This window comes from Rhinatrema bivittatum, chromosome 1 (genome assembly GCF_901001135.1).
Source record: "Rhinatrema bivittatum chromosome 1, aRhiBiv1.1, whole genome shotgun sequence".
Lineage (NCBI taxonomy): Eukaryota > Metazoa > Chordata > Amphibia > Gymnophiona > Rhinatrematidae > Rhinatrema > Rhinatrema bivittatum.
The window spans coordinates 755652772-755672625 of NC_042615.1; the positions used below are offsets into that span (position 1 = coordinate 755652772).

Sequence of the window (19854 nt, forward strand, 5' to 3'; positions counted from 1 at the left end):
ACTGAATCCCTAATATATGAGGTTGATTTTCAAATCAAAGGCTGCAAAAATCTGTCAACATATTTTGAGAAAAGTTCCAACACCGAAACAATACATGATACTATCGGTCTAGGACACACTGGAAGCGATTGGAATGATTTATGTATTTTAGGAACCAAATAAAATTAAGGCAAAGAAAGAAAATCGTCATATAAGATAAAGTACTCTATAGACGTGATGATATTCATTTTCAGCCCTTAATCCAACATGGATTTCCTTAAATTTAAAAGTTGACTGGTAAGTTCCTTGTCTAAAGGTTGATAAACTGTCTGAGCCATCAATTGCTCATATTCTTCTTGGTTATGCTCACTGGTGTTCATGAGTACTGTTCCTCCACTGTTATCAGTAAGGCTTATAGTTATAGAAGTGTCTTGTTGAAGGATAGAAGTGTCTTGTTGAAGGTCTCTACAGTCTACATGCCTATCATTTGTGCTTGGTCAAATTATGATATATCCAAGAGGAGGCTATTGTTTCCATAGCATCTTAATCTGAAAAAATTAATTTCTCAAAAGTAGCTATTACTAGATCAGGGGGACATGGAGGTATCCAGTTTGATCAATGAGATAACAAAGAATCAGATCTTACAATGTTGGCCAAAAACAATGCCACCTTAAGATGACATAAACATTTATGTAGGTTCACTCTAACCCAAAAAGAGTCATAATAAATGGTTAAAACAAATGAGAGCCCTTTTATAAACAAAGAAATCTCATCAGATGTTAGTGTACAAGATGAAAGATTGAATACTTTAGAAGAATTTACTGTGGAACACGTGTTGTATTTGCTGCCCTTGTGATGGAACTGCAGATCTTGCCTGGTTTCTTAATTTACTACTTGTGCTGGAATGCGCCATGGACTTAGCTGTAAAAAATTATTATCCTCTTCCATAATGCCGTCCTTACAGGAATCATGAGTATTTAACTCAAAAGATACCTTTTTACAAGTATATCCTTTCTTCTGTGTGACTTCATTGTGTTCTTTCTCTGAAAAATCACTCAAAGGCGTGTCAAAGGTTTTAAATTTCTGAGGGAATCCGTATATATTCATTCAAGGATAAACATATCCACTAGAATAGCCAAGTTTATCACGTTGGAACTTTATGATTTTATTAGATTTTATTTCTGGCATTAATGTATTAAATTGTGACAATGGAGTGGCAAAGGCATTCGATGATGCTGTAGATTTCAAAGATTCTAATTGGTTCTATATTTACAATTGTAAAGTATCAATAGGAGCAGTAGGTTCAATGATCAAGAGCATCAAATCATAAGAACATTTATTTAGAATGGCATTCTATGCTCATTATCAAGAAACAAAAAAGGTTCCTTGTAAATTTGTAACCCATGTGGTATCCATTTTGTTAAAGCAGAAGAGCAGAGAGCAATACTGGAGTAGTATCAACAGCATAAAGGCTTATTGATTAAGGGTAGTAACTGCCACACCAGCAAGTTCCCCCCATGCACTTTTTTTCTTCATTTCCTTCCTGTAGTCTTTAGAGATCCACAGTGTTTATCCGATATCCCTTTGAAATCTTTCACTGTTTTTGTAAGATTTTCACTCTTTTTTCATGAATCCCAAGTTGGAAGGGACCCTGGGACATGCAGTAATCGATGTCCCTTTATCAGGGTAGGAAGAAGGGGCAGTCAAAATCTTCCCCCTAGATCTTCTAACAAAAATGTCTTTTAGCCCCAAAACTGAAATTAACACTGGAGTTGTTCCTTGCAAAGGGTCTTCTGTATCCCTGGATGCCCCAAACACGGGATTCCCCGTGCCCCGTGCCCAGGAAAGGCCCAGATGTCTCACAAAGCTCCTAGCAAGAAAAGTTTAAAAACCTAAAAACAACCCAGAGGGAAAATCACAACCAGCCAGGGAGTGTTCTGGAAAGGGAAAACCCTCCTGACCTTGATCAGTCTCCCCAGGCAGGGTTTGCCTGTTCTGACTGGGCCTGAAAAATCAAATTTAGAAAACTAACTTAGAAAAAGTTCCACATCACGTTCTAACTCTAACATAAAGCTGCACTGCCCCCAGAGCTCACTCTTACAAGCTGCTTTTGTTAACTTTCAGGAGAAGGACCTTCCCAGCACCCTCCAAGGAGCAGCTGCATTTGAATGGAACTATTCTAACTTAAACTAGACTGCTTTCTGAATATAGGAATACCCATTACTTAATGGTGACGCAATTGAAGGGTCTGTCATACAGAGAAGTGGGAGGGGCCTGGGGAGGCCCTTGCTGGGCCCGATCCCCGGGTTAAATTTTATAGGCTAGGAAGCCCTTTTTTTTAATTAAAGAAAGAAACGAATACAAAATTCCACAGGGCTTCCCAAACCTTTCCTATGGACCCCCCCCCCCCCCCCCACAGTCAGTTGGGTTTTCAGTTGATTATGCATGAGATACATTTTCATATACTGAGACTGTTGTGTATGCAAGTTTAACTCATGCATATTCATTGTGGATATCCTGAAAACCTGACTGTGGGGTCCCCAGGACAGCTTTGTGATGTGCTGAAATACCCAGCAATTATTGGATATTTTCATAGAAGGCCATTTTTAGTTCAGAAAATGGCCTCATTCATTGCATTTTGTGCATTTGTTTTTAACAAATGCATGTTCCTAGTCCACAGTTCTACTTCCTTTTTGTCTACAAATTAAGCCCTGATTATATCTTTTGTGTCATTTTTAACAGTAAAATAATTTGTAGGATTTTTTTTTTTAGTTCAGCTGCATCATATAGAGTACAGTGTGTCATGCATATAAGTATCATCTGTCAGGTGTGTCATGATGGAAAAAAGGTTGAGAACCACTGGTCTAGGTGACGACATGGAGAAAGAGGATTGCATTCGGTAACTTCTCAAACACTGATGTCATCAATGCATCACAGTTTATTCCTTTCTCAGAAGACTAGCATGCTATTTTAGTGTATTCCAAAATGATAAAAATTGATTTTTAAAACCATATGAAAGGATGTGCAACCCAAACTATGCTTGGAGTATAAAGCATGAGCGTTCTTTTATAAAGTGCCATATTCTCTTCACAAAAGCCACTTGGTAAAATTGAGAGTGCTAGAGTGATGAGTTGTATTCATGTTTCCTATAGGCCTTCTTGCTAGTTAAACTTTATGTTTTGCATACTCACTTATGTTATAATAAATTATAATAAGCTATAATATTAGGAGCTACTGCCCAGGAAAGAGTTTTAGGTGTGATAGTGGATAATACTTTGAAATTGTTGGCTCAATGTGTTGTGGTAGTCAAAAAGCAAACAGAATATTGGGAATTATTAGAAAGGGAATGGTGAATAAAACGGAGAATTTCATAATGCTTCTGTATTGCTCCATGGTGAGACCGCACCTTGAATACTGTGTACAATTCTGGTTGCCTCATCTAAAGAAAGATTTAGTTGCGATGGAGAAGGTGCAGAGAAGGGCAACCAAAATGATAAAGGAGATGGAACTGCTCACCTATGAGGAAAGACTAAAGAGGTTGGGCTGTTCAGCATGGAGAGGAGATGGCTGAGGGGGATATAACAGAAGTCCTTAAAATCATGAGAGGTCTAGAATGGGTAAATGTGAATCGGTTATTTACTCTTTTGGATAATAGAAGGACTAGGGGGCACATTAAGTTAACATTTAAAACTAATTGGAGAAAATTCTTTTTCACTCAACGCACAATTAAACTCTGGAATTTGTTGCCAGGGGATGTGGTTAGTGCAGTTAGTGTAGCTGGGTTTAAAAAAGGCTTGGATAAGTTTTTGGATGAGAAGTCAATTATGGTACCTGCTGTTGATCAAGTTGAATTAGAAAATAGCCACTGCTAATACTAACAACAGTAGCATGGGATATACTTGGTTTTTGGGTACTTTACAGGTACTTGTAACCTGGATTGGCCACTGTTGGAAACAGGATGCTGGGCTTGATGGACCCTTGGTCTGACCCAGTATGTCTATTTCTTATGTTCTTATGTTCTTAAAACCAAAACTCAAGCATCAAGGTGCATTCTTTTTGGCAATGGTAACATCAGACCTTCAGCTGACATCATTAGACAGTATTGTTTGATGACATCAGCTCCAGGAAGAACATATTGAGGTCCATATTCATCTGCTGGGTGGCTGAGCAACTTAGCTGGATAACTTTAACCAACTAACTTAAAGGTGAATTTTTAAAAGCTGTGCGTGGAAAAATTAGCATATCTGCCCTTAAATAGCAGATACTCACATATATGCTATTTTATAAACCTCAAACATACATTTTTAAAAAAGGAGCGGTTCAGGGGCTTTCCGGGACAGGGCCAACATTTACATTTGTTATGTTGCTATTTTATAAGAAATATGCACGCAGATTTGGCAGCTTACTCCCGTATATTTACACCTCTTCTTTGGCATAAGTAAACGTCTTTAATGTGAAATACTGAATAGGTGGGCGGTCTGAGTGAAAGGTGGGGGTTCAGGCTGAAGACCCAGTAGGGTCTCAATGACCTACAGATGGACTGGGCAAACTGGTAGAAGAAGTAGTAAAACTGATAATTTCATAGTGGTGTGCATGTTGTAAAATCTGCTGACATACGTGTAAAAGCCGACTTATGGGGAGGGAGGGAGAATAAATGCATGTAAATTATGCGTGTAGAATCTCCTTGCATGTATTTTTAAAGTAAGAACTAAAAATACATGTGCAGAGCAGTTGCACACTACTTAGCTGGATAAGACATAAAATTGCTACTTATCCGGCTTAGTAAGATAGCCAGATAAGTCTTATATGTACTACTTATCTGGTTAAGTAAGAGAGCCGGATACGTAAATCTTTTAAGGCTAAGGGCCTCATTTTCAAGCCGCTCGCACGCGATAAGGGACCTTTCACACGCGAAAAGTCCCTTATCTCGTGCGATACCAGGATGGGGGCGGAGTCGGGGTGGAGTCGGCCCCGGAAGAGGAGGAGTCGGGGAGTCACCGGGGCCGACTCTGCGCCAACGCCGCAGACAGCGAAAAGGTAAGTGCCTTTTTGCTGCCTATTTCGCTCCCAATAGCTACACCTCCTATGGTGGCGCTATTGGGTGCGAAACCGGCAGCAATCGCACTGCGACGGTGCGATCGCTGCCGGCTAGCGCAGGCCCGCCCCCCATTTCGGCCCCCTGCCCCTCATCTTCTAAAGTGTCGCAGGCCTGCGATACTTTAGAAAATGAGGCCCTTAACTAGCTAAGTAGCAGCAAAACTGCCACTTAACCAGATAAGATGGAACTTGAGCAGCTAACTTGAATATCTATTCACGCGTATCTTTTACATGTACTTGAATGTTGCAGGATAGATTTACTTAAATCTCTAAGTATTTATCCAGCTAAGTAGCAGCCACTGGCCATAACCAAATACTTAAAATGCACCACATAGGCAGATACGTTGGAACTTTTCCAGCTAAGTGGCACTGAATATGGATCTCCATTGTGGCTCCTTATTCCATTTGCACTCTGCTGTAACAGAACCTGTTGGAAAGTACTCTGTACCAACAGTAGTTACAAGTGCCCGTGCCTTCATCTTCACCACGAACGGAGCACATCCCGCGGCACACGCAGGACACACTCTGTTCGCGGCATGCCGGTGAGAGAAAATGTGTGTGTGAGAGAGGGGAGGGGAGGGTGAGAGAGAGCATGGGAGGTAAGGGGGGGGGGGTTGCCAGTGAGAGAGAATGTGCGTGTGAGAGAGGGGAGGGGGTGAGAGAGAGCTTGGTTGGTAAGGTGGGGGGGATGCTTGAGTGTGGTTTTCAGAGAGGGAGCAAGGGAGGTAAGGGGGGGGGTGGAGGGATGCTTGAGTGTGGTTTTCAGAGAGGGAGCCTATATGAGGAGATTGTGAAGGAGTGTGTATGTATGTGAGAGATTGGGATCTCATGTGTATGAAAAAGGGATTGTGTGTATATGAGGGTGCTAGTCTGTGTGAAGGGATTGTGTATGTGTGAGACAGAGCCTGTGTGAAGCAGTGCATGAGAGAGAGACATAGCTGGCCTGTGTGAGGATGTATGTGTGAGAGAGAAAGGGAGCTTGTGTGGGTGTGTATTCAAGAGAGAGGGCCCTGTATGAGGGGATGTGTGTGTGTATGAGAGTGTGAGGGAGCCTGTATGAAGGTGTGTGTATGTGTATTAGAGAGAGGGAGCATGTGTGTGAGAGAGGGAGGGCAGAGGGAGGGCAGAGGGAGCCTTTGCGAGGGGCAGTACTGAGAATGGGGTCACACTCTGGGACTGGCAATAAAGTGGAAGGGGTTGAGCCTAGAGGTGGAGGGGAGAGATACTGGCAGATGGAGGAGTTGGGCCTGAGAGGGCAAAGTGGTCAGGGGAGTAGAGAAAGGGAATGGAAGGGACATTCTTACAGTAAATTTCTAGGGAAATTCTGCTCAAAATATTTACAATTCTGCATCTTTAAGTAATAATTTTTTTCTGTACTAATTTAAAATATAATTACTTAAAGACTGTCATGTAAATTGTGTTATTTTGATCAATATATAGTTTGCAGAATTTTAAGTTTTTGTGTGCAGAATTTTAAATTTTTTTGTGCAGAATTCCCCCAGGGGTAACAAAGGCAAGATGAAGGTCTAATTATTATAAAGTGACTTATTATCAGCGGAACATTCAAAAACAAGAGGCAAGAGCTCACCCACTGGCTCCGTAGCAATGCTGTGTAGTACTACAACAAAAAAACCTTCCACCTACGTTTTATATTGTTACCTATAATATCCACTCATAAAATATGACACAATATAAAGAACAAGCCAAAGTGTAATCTCTATAGGTCCTTCATATTAAGGGCTCATAGCATCACATATAGCTTATCAAGCAACTAAATTGTTGCAAGTGCCCTGATATGTATAATCATTGGTCCTTTTGTTATGTCTAACAGCTTATTTTTTGGTTCATTTTCAAGATTGCAAATAAAATCGTACTTATCTCAAAGTGTTGTCACATTCACTTGTGTCTTACACAAAAGACACCTTCTAGAGGAATTTTCAAACTCTGTAGAATATTGTCCAAAGATCAGACATGGTCCATATTTCGGAAGATAAAGCTTCCTATTTCACGAGAAGGTAGTTACCCAATGTTAATAATTTCCACAGAAAATCATCTTAGTTAATGTCTGGTTCCTTGAAACATGCTTTGACATGTTTTCCAGAGCGGCAACTGTTAGTCCAATGGCATTGATATTAGTATGTCCACTTGCGTCACAGATTTAGGAAGATCTAGCACACATGCACATGTCACATCTCAAGATCAATGCAACTTTCTTGATACAATGCACTGAATATCTCGAACAACTTTATGAAAATGCATTAAATCAGACAATACCAATCAATCTCAAGGTTGAGACCATTGGAATGTGCTGTATTTAAAGTATGTTTCCAAAACTGTTCACGTTCAAAACTGTTCACTGTTCAAGAATAGATTCCCTGTTACCCCTACTAGTTAGAGAGAATATGTGATCAATAAGCAACCAATGTAACTGTGAAAAAAACATGAGCTTGATCAATATAGTGCTGTATAATGGGTGCAACAACCTTCTTGGTAGTGAGACAACTCCGATGTTCATTTTGATGGGTTTTGATGAATCTCAGTATGACCCACATACATCAATTCACATAGACATAAAAGTACATAAACCACCTATTGAGACAAACAATTAGTCGCAGACAGTAATTTAATATTGTCATTTCTGTTGGGTGGGACCCACTGTGGACACTCGATAGTTTGATTACAGTGAGAACAATTCCCACAACATGAATGTCCAGGTGCTGGAGAAATGACTTGACAACTGCAGAAGAGTAGTCCTAGCTAAATGCTCCTTGTTGTTCTCGCTATGGGAGAAAGCAAAACAGGGAAATTCTTGTAAAGTATTGTGCTCTGTACTGCCATATGGAGGAACCAAGCATGATTTTCAGCTCAGGTCAGGTCTTCTGTTCCCTGGTTGGCTGAGGCTGGGAGTTACAGTGGTAAGATTAGCAATCAACCAAACTATAAACTAAACTAAACCGATCATGCAATGTCAATATCTTCTGGCTGGATGTAAAGTCTCATGATTGCAGGGGTCTGGAAAGAGTCATAGTGCATGACCCCCAGCCAGGGATTGTCCTTGCAGTGATGGAATTAAAATGTTGGGAGAGGATATAAAATAGGGAGAGAATCACCAGGTAGTTGCATATGAAGGCTCATGATGCCAGATCCCAACCCTGATTCCAAAAGTGCTGCATATCCAAGGGAGCAGAAGGAAATATCAGGTTTTGAGCATTTGGTAATATATGCCACAATCTTTTAGCTTGCTTTTATTCAAAATGGTAATATAACAGTAATATCTTGGCTTACATGTGGCAGGTTTCAACATAAATGCAAGTCCAGTTACTTCAAATGACTTTCCATTACAATAATCTTGGTTCCAAGCTGATGTATATAAGTCCACATTCCTCACACAGAAGATCAGAATTTCCAGATTCTTAGTTCCTTTGCTTAAACGACACAATGCACAATGACCCCAAATAACACAGCATCATGGATCTCCAACCAGGTTCTTCTGCATGACTTAACATCCCTGGGAACCAGATGTTTTTCCAGATATCCCTTTTGTAAGCTCTGAGGACCAATCTATAGTTTTTCAGGATTCCAAGTTTGGCCTCAGACTGTACACAAACCCTCCAAGACTTGCTCAACTTTTAAACCAGAGCTACTCAGTGGTTCAAAAGCAGAGCACCAGCCTCTCATTTCGTGGTTCAAGGTCAGGTAAAGCATTTTTGCCCCTACAGGAAACTGCTCTGTTAAAAACAAAACAAAACAAAACAAAAGGTACTTGCCAAGTACTTGCAGCATGGATTGGCCACTGTTGGAAACAGGATGCTGGGCTTGATGGACCCTTGGTCTGACCCAGTATGGTAAGTTCTTATGTTCTTATGGTTGTTAGGTGTGGTTTTCTCATAGAGGTTCATATTCAAAAGCATTTAGTTGGCTAACTCGGAAGTTAGCCGGCTACACGAATATTTGGGCATATATCTGGCTAAATTCTAGCTGGCTAATAAGTTAGGGAACTAGAATTTAGCCAGATAGGTTAGGGGCATTCCGGTGCCATAACTGGGAGGAGTTTAAGTTAGCAGGTTAACCCCTAGATTCATCATTTTGCTATAAAGTTTGCAGGCCGAATGTATGCAATAAGAAAAAGGGGTTTTGCTGCCTGGACAGGGTGGGGGGAGAAAGAGAGAACCTCAGTATTAATCAAATGGGTCAGTTTACCATTTATATCACTGTTACGAGGGGGCCCTTTAAATTCGAGGTGAGATGTCAAGGGTGGGGAAGATATGGAGGATCAGCTTAAGTGTACGAACAGCATAGTAGACACCTGTGAAAACTGGGTGTTATTCGAAGCGCTGAGTTGACACCTCACCACGAATTTAAAGGTCCTCCCGTAACAGTGATATAAATAGTAAACTGACCCATTTGGCTAATACTGAGAGGGGTTTTCTCTCTCTCTCTCCCCCCCCCCCCCCCCCCCCCCCGTGTTAAGCCATAGATCCAGAGTATTTTAAACCCCTTTTTATTAAAGAATGGTTAAAAGTAACAGACCAGACGGGATCCAAACTTGATGTAAACAAGTAAAGATAGGACTGCCACATTCTTTTAAAATAATTTAAATGTAAATGAACACTGTAAATGCTACATGAAGCTGTGATTTTAGAAGCATATTTGCTTTAGAAATTATGGTGTTTTAATGTTTGGTGACATGACAGTTTTTTCCTGCTTCTTTCAGCTCATTTAAAACTAGGTCTGGGATTTGGGTCCAAGAGTCTTCATTTGCAACTATCTTGGGACTTGATCTCCTATTTTATGTCCCCTCCGAATTTACTTTAGTTCAGCTATTGTAGTGGCAGTGCCTACAGTCATGGGCCCTACATCTGGCTACTAAATGCCACCATTATGTGATGACTATGACTCCTGTGTCTCACAAGGGCTTGAACACTGCATCTGGTGTTTCCAGCTCCAGCCTACCCAGGCAATTGAGGACCTGAGTTGGGATTCAAAGCCAGGTCCCTCTGCATGTATTTATTTTATTTATTTAAAATTTCTTATAACCCCCTTATCATAGTAAAATAACATCCTAAGTGAGGAACAATAAATGTAAACATCAGTCATAAAACATAATACAATAAACATACAAACAAACCCATATACTGTAAAATATTCAGCAGTTATACATTACAATTAAACAAAAAGCCTGCATAAATAAATAATGCACTGCCACTGAGCCAGCCATGTTTACATTTATTAAAAAAATATGATACTGAAATGGGAAAGGATACCCAAGGCAATTTACATGAGATAAAATAATATCTCCATAATAACATAAGCACAATAATAAAAAAAAACCCCTAACACAGTTCCCCTACTTCCCTACTCTCACTAGAAAAGCAATAGACCACACAACATAACTAAAATAAAGCATTCTTCCAGTTCATAGCCTACAGGAGTGAAGGTGTAGACTAGTAGTTAGCTCAGCAGCTGTGAATGAGAGAAAGTGAGGTTTAAATCCCATTACTGCTCTTTGTTACCTTGGGCAAGTCACTTCATTCTCTATTGTCACAGGGCCTGATTTGTTAAGTTTTTCAACAAAAACTCAGAATGGGAGAAAAGCCTTACTTAGACTGTGAGCCCACTGGGGTCAGAGAAATACCCACACTACTTGAATGCTATCTGCATAGCAATAGCTGACCAGTCAAGAAAGGTGGAATATAAATAAAAATTGAAATTGAATTCCCATCACAACACTGAAAATCAATATCACAATAAAATATATAAATAACATCAGCACAAAATTAATGAAAACATTTCCACCCCCTTATATAATCTCCATATAAGGGATTGGAAATGTGATACTGAAATAATGATAACTTTTCTTCTGCTGTTATTGCATGTATTTAGTTCTTAAAATTACATAGGGGGTCATTTTCTAACGCTTATCGCGTGTGATAAGCCGCTATCGCATACGAAAAGTCCTTTTTCGTGTGCGATAGCATGCGGGGGGGGGGGGAGTCAGGGCGGCGAGGGGAGAAGTCGGGGCGGCGAGGAGGCGGACTCAGCGGTGTCTTCGCTGGCGGCGATAAGGTAAGCCATGTTATCGTCGCCAGTAGTGTGCCCAATAGCGCCACCTTTTACGGTGGCGCTATTGGGTGTGAAAGCCGGCAGCAAAAACACCGCGGTGGTGTGATGGCTGCTGGCTTTCGCAGGCCCGCCCCCCCCACCCCCCGTTTTTGCTGGATTCACCATTCTCTGCGATTGAATGGTGAATCCAGGCCTTTGTGAGGCTGATATTCAGTGTCATTTATCTGGCTCAATTCATACTTATCCTGACAAATGATTTGAAAATCCTGCCAGCCGGCTTACCTTTCATCTAGCTAACTCAGGGTTTTTCTGGGGCAGAGTTGGCCATGTTAGCCCAGATAAATGCTGATTTTCAGCATTATCCTGCTAAGTTATCCAGTTAACTTTAAGATAGCTGGGGATATTCAGCAGCACACTCACACAGCAGAATATCCTTGTACAGTTAGTTGGATACATTTATCTGGCTAACTTTGCTAGCTGGCCAATAACTAAATATGGACTTCATATAAGCAGTTGTCACTATCACAGTTTTATTGAAATACTTTTTATTTATGTAATACTTATATTCCACACAAGAATTACAAGTGACACATTACAAATTCTAGAAATGAAAAGCTGATTTTAAGAATAAATGCTGCTTCCAAAATCCACCGCGCTCTCTTTTTTTAATTATCTGTTTATTATATTTTTAGTTAATATACTAAGCACATACTTGGACAGGAAAATTAAATGAAGTCAAGGAAACCATTTTGTTAAACCAAATCATTTAGACAGGCAAAAATGTACTCAAATATAATCCACTCCAGAACAAAAAGTTGAGAGATGTTCAAAAGAAAAGGTCACAGAAGCCATTAAAAAAAAAAAAAAAAAAGGCAAAAAGAAAATGTAATAAGAGAGATCATTCTCTTAAACGCCAATAAGCTATCATAGTGAATCATGTTCACTAATTAGGTAGCTCAAGTAAAGACATGGTGTAGAAAAACACTTGTGTATAATTTGTGTACAAAAGCCAGAACACATGTGCCAGAACTGCCTTGGCTGAGTCATAATTGGCTAGGAAAAAGCACCCTTGTTCACGTTGGGGGCTATCCCTTCGGCACAGGATTAATAGATTGCATTAGGCCATCTCTCAACCCTGACATCACACATGCCAGCGCATGCCGTGGCAACTGCAGCCGCGTTGCCATGGAAACAGCCTCGGGCTCAGCAGGCAAGAGCCCAATGAGGATTAAGCAGGGCTGCAGCCCGACTCAGCACGCCTGACCCTAGCAGAGCGCCGTGGAGCGCTGAGTGCCGGAGGAAGCCTTGCAGGCAGGCAGTGGTTCTGAGTTGCGGGTCAGATTTGGACTATCCCAGCAAGTCAATGCGTTTCCTAGTGAGATGGATCTGAAGGGCCTTCTTCTGCCAGTAAAAACGTCGCTATGACTTGACAGCAGATAGCAAAGGAAAGGAAGGGTAGCCGTGCACACTGTAAACAATACAGTTACCCAGGAAGGCAAAGCCACATTAAAGGAACGGCACGCGAGGTAATGGAATATACCGGATCAAGCCTTTCGAAACTGGGAGGGGGGGCATATCAAATTGCATGTACAGCTGATATACAATGTGGAAATAATGGGCTAGCACCTATATTTTGTCTGCCTGTGACTGAGGGTCCACCATAGGGTTGACATGTGAAGCGAACAGTCAATAATTTATAAATGTACTTATGCTTTCAAATGACTGGAAGCAAAAACTGAATGGGCTCCCCCCCGCCCCCCAAGCATATCTAAAACCTTAGAAGATTTAAATAGAGGATGTGCTACAGTAAAATCCTTGGCATTTTTCCTTTTATGTATGATGCCCCTTTTTTCTTATGCACATCTTTCTCATAAAAATAATTAGAGACAGTTCGAACTGTACAAGGAAAATTTAAATAAGACACATTATATGCCATGCCATAGGAAATGAATCACAATTGTTTAAGTGTTTTATTTCTTATCTGGTTGCAAATCAAAATAAAAGGCCTCATGTTCTATAGGATTCAGAATACCAAAGGGCTGCATTTAAAAAAAAAAAAAATTTGCTCTGTTTTTCCATGTTATATCTGCCTGATTTTAATGTTGAGCTTTTCACCACAAAGAGGGCATGATAAGCTAAGGAGACACTGAAATTCTTATATTTATTTGCATTAGCAACATCACTCGGGACTATACAATAAAATACAGTGTGTGCCAGCTGAGTTGTCTGTGCAATGTGGATAACTGCTGTAAGGTAGCAGAATGCATAGCTAGCTAGAAATCTTTATCTGCATACACATTCAAATGGCTGAATTGTGTACATGTTTGTATGTTTTTATTTTGCTATGCTTCTTATTTCACAGTTTTAATCTGTCTCTAAGCAAATCAGGGTGGCCCTGTGATGCAAATTTATCTCTCAAAAAGATCTTTCATGCTTCTGTGATAAGCCACTGTGAACCTGGGCATCAACTGGAGGAGATGATAAAGGGACTAAATAACCTTTTCTTAATGGCCAAAAAATTACAACAAAACAGCTTCAAATTTCTGTTCAACTATTTTAGAATAGTGTCATATTATTTTCGGTTTTAGTTCAACTTTCAAAAGTTTATGCATTGAAAAATGTTACAAACTGATAAAATGGCATGCATAAACCAGATTAAACAGTTGAATAAAATTCCAGATTTAACCAGTTTAGCACACAGACTAAGTTGGAAACAGCACTTATTTTGCTACAGAAATGATTGCCATATATACTTGTGTATAAGTCAATTTTATGTATAAATCTGCAGGCAATTTTGAGTCCAAAATCCATTGAAATGCATTGACCCATGTATAAGTCGAGGTTTAAAATGAGCACTCTGTCAGGAAGATAAGAATTCAAGAAAGGCCATGTTCGTATTGAAAAATGTCAGGCGGCATGCTAACTTTAAAACGGATCAGCAGCACAACCAGAGTTAGCCGCATACTGCTAATATCCGAGTTAGCTGCTTAACTTTTGGGGCTAACTCCACTCTGTTTCGGCGGTTGGCACGTATGTATGCGGATACCAAGGGAACATTATAGTATATGCTGAAAGTATGCGCGAAAAGTATACGCGGATAGTACGCATGTATAAGTCAAACTGGCTTTTTTGGGCGGATTTTCTGGCATAGATTTCTTGACATATGCGAGTATAGACAATATATTTATGTTTCATAAGTTGTATCTACTAAATCCATGGGAGCCATGGCAGATGAGTTTGGATAAAGTGTCCACCAGACCTCTTGTCAACCAACAATATGTGGCAAAATTAGTACTTACTTCAGTATTAAATGGTACAGTAGAGACAAGGAATTGATTTCAGCCAGGTGATTCCCCTCTTCCCCAACTTTTTAAATTCAGTAGTATGTTAGTGATCCAAGACAGATGCTTTGTGTGCAGAATCTTCTGCAGTTTGACTTGATTCTTGGTGTCAGCGGTGGTCGATTGGATAGAGGTTTGCCCTCCATTAAATGCACCTCATGTCTTTGTACATTGTGATAGCTATTAAAAGCTCAGCAGAAGTGATGTTGGAGTAATCACAAATGTTTTTTGAGACCTCAGAGCTCCCGTCAAATGGCATTTGAAGATGAGGTCTTGGTGGCCTCAAAAGCTCATGCACTGCAATAACTTTTGCACTGGTCCTTTAAAGAGGCATTTTGAGAAACCCATGCAGTTAACATTTATACTTATATATCACCCTTTTTCCAAAAGGGACCCAGAGCGGTTTAGATCATAAAAGTGCAATGCAAAAATGCTTTACATCTTTCTTAAAAAGCAATAAAATAATTGCAAAGCACATGGGCACTTTTATGGACCGGGAAACTTCAAACCGCGAGTTGTCTTGGGCCACTTCTAAAGGTTGTGAGTAAACTGAGGAATTTCAAGAGGGACTTCGTACTTCTCCCCTGGGCTTAAAGAATAAAAATCTCTAGGAAGAGATGCGAAGGCCTTAGAACTAAAGAGATTTAAGTAACATTAAGAACTGTGCTTGTGGAAGTGACTTGGAGTTTGCTTTTCTCTTTTGAACAACTTGTAAGCTTGTTTCTGCACTTAATCGTGGTTTGGACTGAGCGGCACTTAATATATTTTTTTTCTTTTTTGTGATAACTATTGGACTTTAACATATTTTCAGTAAACTTTTCATTCTATTTGGAACACACATCTGCATGGACTGAATTCTTTTTGTACTGATTTTGTGTGGCTGTGAAACCCTCGCTGTGGCCTTGCAGGAGCTTCCTGCCCCCCCGCCTCCCATTCCACGGGATCCAACAGCGTTTTCCCTTTTCCCCACCCTGTGTGAGCAATTCAGGACTCTAGGAGTGGAAAAGTGACCCCCTCTTCTAAGGTTGAGTTTATCAGTCAGGCCTTTTACCTGGGTAAATACCTTGGAAAACTGCCTTCACCATGTTTGTGTTTAATTATTACATTATGCTTCGATTTTTTTTTTTTTAGTAGCTCAAAGGAAGTTACATTTAGTGAATGTAATTCTACATAGGAACTTAAAGAGGGGAACCAAAGTTGTTATAGCAATTGAATAGGGGATAGCTGTATGAGAGATACTTGAGCAGAGTCATGTTGCAGAGTCTCTGAGTTACCTCAGAGCAGTGGCGTAGCCAGAATTGATTTTTTGGGTGGGCACAAGGTTAACATGGGTGGGCTGTAGGCATGCAGGTCTACTAGTTGTTTTTTTACTGATAAATAATGCCAAATTATGCAGCATAGCATTCACATCTACGCCTAAGTATGAGGTTTACTTAATGATACAAACATAATTCACGGTGATTTGTGGTACTTTAGCCTTCTTATTATTACGATTTTATACACGGCTCCTACCTGTCCATAAATTTTGAGAGAGCGGTTGTGTTGCTTATATTTAAATTGCTAACATCTCAAAATATAGATATATATTTTTACCTTTGTTGTCTGATCTTTGTATTTTTCTAATCAGTTGGTCCTGGTCTCTTTTTCCCATTTTTTCCCTTATAGCTCATTTCCTAATTCCTTTTCAGTGTCTTTCTTCTATTACTGTCTTCTTCCCTTCCACACACACACACACACATACACGCTTTCTCTCACAGACTCCCTCTCACACACTCAAGCTGTCACTCTCATATGCTCTCCCCCCCCACCCCCCCACAAGCTCACATTCAAGTTCTCACTTTCTCACCCCTCCCCAGGCTTATATTCTTATGCACACACAGACGCACATCCAGGCACCCATTCTCACCCACACACATAAACCCAGACTCCCATTCTCACCCACAAACCCATGCTCCCAGTCTCACCCACACATATTCAAGCTCCCATTCTCATCCATACATATACACATTTAAGGTACTATTCTCACCCACACATACACACATTCAAGCACCCATTCTTATCCACATATTCAAGCTTCCATTCTCACCCACCCACACAAACCCAGGCTCTCATTCTCACCCATATATACACACATTCAAGCTCCCATTCTCACCCACCCACAAAGCCAGGCTCCCATTCTCAACCACACATACACACATTCGAGCTCCCATTCACCCACATATTCAAGCTTCCATTCTCACCCACATACACACCCAGGCTCCAGTTTTCACCCACACACACTCCCATTCTCATCCACACATACACATTCAAGCACGTGCACAGCTTCCGCTTTCTCCCCCAGAGCAGGAAGATCAGCTGCCTCTCCTGCTGCCACCGGCCTCCTGCTATCTTCTTCGGGCGTCGGGCCGTATGGTCCGCCGATCTTCCTGCTTGGGGGGGGAGGGAGGAAGCGGACGTTGTGCGCTGCGCTTCCGCTCCCCCCCCCCCCGACAGGAAGTTCGGCGGGCAGTACGGCCCGACGCCCGAAGATAGCAGGAGGCCGGTGGCAGCAGGAGAGGCAGCTGATCTTCCTGCTCAGGGGGAGAAAGTGGAAGCTGCGCGCGGCGCTTCTGCTCCCCCACCCCCAAACAGGAAGTTCGGCGGGCCGTTTGGTCCGAAGATAGCAGGAGAACGGGTGGCAGCAGGAGAGGCCAGCTGATCTTCCTGCATTGGGGGGAGGAAGCGGAAGCTGCGCGCGGCGCTTCCGCTCCCCCTCCCCCCGAACAGGAAGACCGGTTGGCCATACGGCCGCAGCAGCACTTCCCCATGTGTGCCGTGATGGCGCGCGAGGCGTGGATTCTCTTGTTCGCTGTCGCGGGGATGGGATCCCGCGACAGCCTTGCAGTTCCGGTGCCAGTTGGGTGGGCCTGGGTCTAAGTTGGGTGGGCACCTGCCCACCCAGGCCCACCCGTGGCTACGCCACTGCCTCAGAGTCATTCACAAGCCTATGAGGCCTGTGCCTAGGGAGGCTAAATTTGAGGGATAGCAACTTTCCTTCCCCCATCCTGTATCCCCCACCCTACCACGCTGCAATCCTATCCTGGACCTTGGAAGTCACCCCACTGCTGCCACTGCCAACATCTCCTGTCGCTGGACCGTGGCTCCAGTGCAGATGCTCAGAGCACAGTGAGCATGGGGATTAAGCCTGTGTTCAAGGGCCTGCCATATCCCTGTGCTCACTCTGTTTTGAGAATCACTGCTTTTGCCAAGATCTGGGGGCGCTTCACATATCTTGGAGGTTTGTCGGGTGGCAGCAATGGCACTGGCAACAAATCAGTACCTAAGGCGGGGGCCAACCAAATTCATCCCTGACTTCTGTGTGAAAAGTTCCATTGGTTAAGGAAATAACAGTTGTTTTCCATTCAATACTCTTTCAATATGTAACTGGCAGGGGAGTGGAAGGAAGGTGGAGCCGATGATGCTTGAGTGTGAGGTGGGTTGAAGGGAAGGATAGTGGGAGGAGGAAGCAGGGCAGAAGAATGCATCTCCTCTTCTGTTATATGCCACACTTGCTCATGTACTTGGTGTTTAGTGCCAACAGGCACATGGCCACAAGCAATTCTGTACAAAGTTTCAAGGCTTTGCCTTTATAACCCTAAAAATCAGCACTGAGAAACAGCAAGTTCACCTGATCTCTGAGCTATTTGCATAACTGTTTTTTTTAAGAGTTCACATATGACCTTTTGCAGGATTGGATCTGTACTTAAATGTGGAGATTTGAGGGTGAATTTTCAAAGACTTAGCAGATACTTGCATAAGTAGCCTGTGTTTGCATAATCGGTATTTTATAAAAGTAAAAAATCCACGTGTGTATATTCTCGTTCACATACACATATACGCACATAAAAACGGGGCAGTCTAGGGATGTTCCAGGGCCAATACATGCGTAAGTTGCTATTTTAGAAGATACACACAGATATTTTCCAGTGTACTTGTGGATTTTTATATCAACTAATTGTCTGGCATAAGTGATATTAAACGTGTTTATTATGTAGTACTGACTGGGTGGGAGGTCTGGGTGGACTGAGGGGAGCTCAGGCTGAAGAACCAGGAAGGTCTCGATGACCTGGAGAAGGACTGGGCAAACTGATTGACTAATTGATAAACTGGTTAATTTCATTTACGTGCGCATGTTTTAAAATTGCCAACTTACCTGTATAATTTGGGACTTATGCAGGCATATCCTACTTTACTGTCACATGTGAAAGATACGTATGTATATTTTTCAAATAGGGTAGAAATGTACGCGCATTCAGTGCATTGATATATGTGGTTTCAATACATTGCATACTGTATATTTGCACCTAAGCATACATATGCGCGTATCTTGCGGGGTAGAGATACTCATATTTTTTAATTTATTCACTTTTAACAAAATATAGACAGTAATTTCCACTTGTCAATGATATGGTCTTTACAGAGAAATATTTAAACAAGATCAATCACAGGTAGCAAGAAATTTATTTTTAAACAGGCCAACATACAAATTTTAAACTGTGATTGACCATTTTTAAGGAATCTGGAGATCCAAGACAGATAATAATGGAGCAATTATAGGAAAATTAACTTCCCAATTAATAAGGGAGACTAAATGCTTAATTCTCTATATACCTGTGACCAATCTGAAAAATAACTAAATAGAGATTCTAGTATCCAGGAATTTCCTGAACTCTGAGGGTTCCAAAAACACATATCTTTCATTCATATATTTTACAACACATTTGCAAGGAAAATATACGACCATCTGAGCCCCCAGGTTTTTGACCTCCTGACTCATCTGTAGGAAATTTCTTCTTCTTATTTGAGTAGGCCTGGTTATGTCCGGGTACATCCACATTTTTTGTGCAAGATAGAGCTTTTTTCGGTTGCGGAGAAATAGCCTCAGTATATGATCTCTGACCTCCATTCTCAGGAATCTTACACACAAAGTTACTCTTGATTTTACCTGTTCTTCCATCGATTTTTCTAAAAAAGTCTGTGATGTTACTCAATTGCTGAGATTGATTTAATCCTTCATTTTTCTCTTTTTTCTTGGTAACTATGAAGAAGATTTTTTCAATAAGTGGAATTTTTTCCAAAGACAGCTGTAAATTTTCCCCTAAAAATCTTTTAAATTGTTCCATTGGTGAAATAAATTTTACACTGGGGAAATTCAAAATCCTGATGTTGTTATGTCTTGAATTATTCTCAATTACCTCAATCCTTCTAGAATTGGCTACTTTTCCTTTCATTATTCCTGTTTGAATTTCTTGTACTTGATTAAGCTGTTTTTCCAAACTTTCCAACTTTTCTGAGTGCTTTTTTACCACAATATCCGTTGTTTTAACTTGCATCT

At 41.1% G+C, this 19854-nt stretch overlaps 1 protein-coding gene across 1 annotated transcript in view; it reads left to right on the plus strand.

The window, feature by feature from the left end:
• Window positions 1–12465: 12465 nt before the first annotated feature.
• Window positions 12466–19854, plus strand: part of PRLR (prolactin receptor) — a 610827-nt gene continuing 603438 nt past the window's right edge. Inside the window, exon 1 of the mRNA XM_029578943.1 lies at window positions 12466–12665. The gene's annotated coding sequence lies outside the window, so the exon portion shown is untranslated. The remainder of the gene's footprint in view (window positions 12666–19854) is intronic.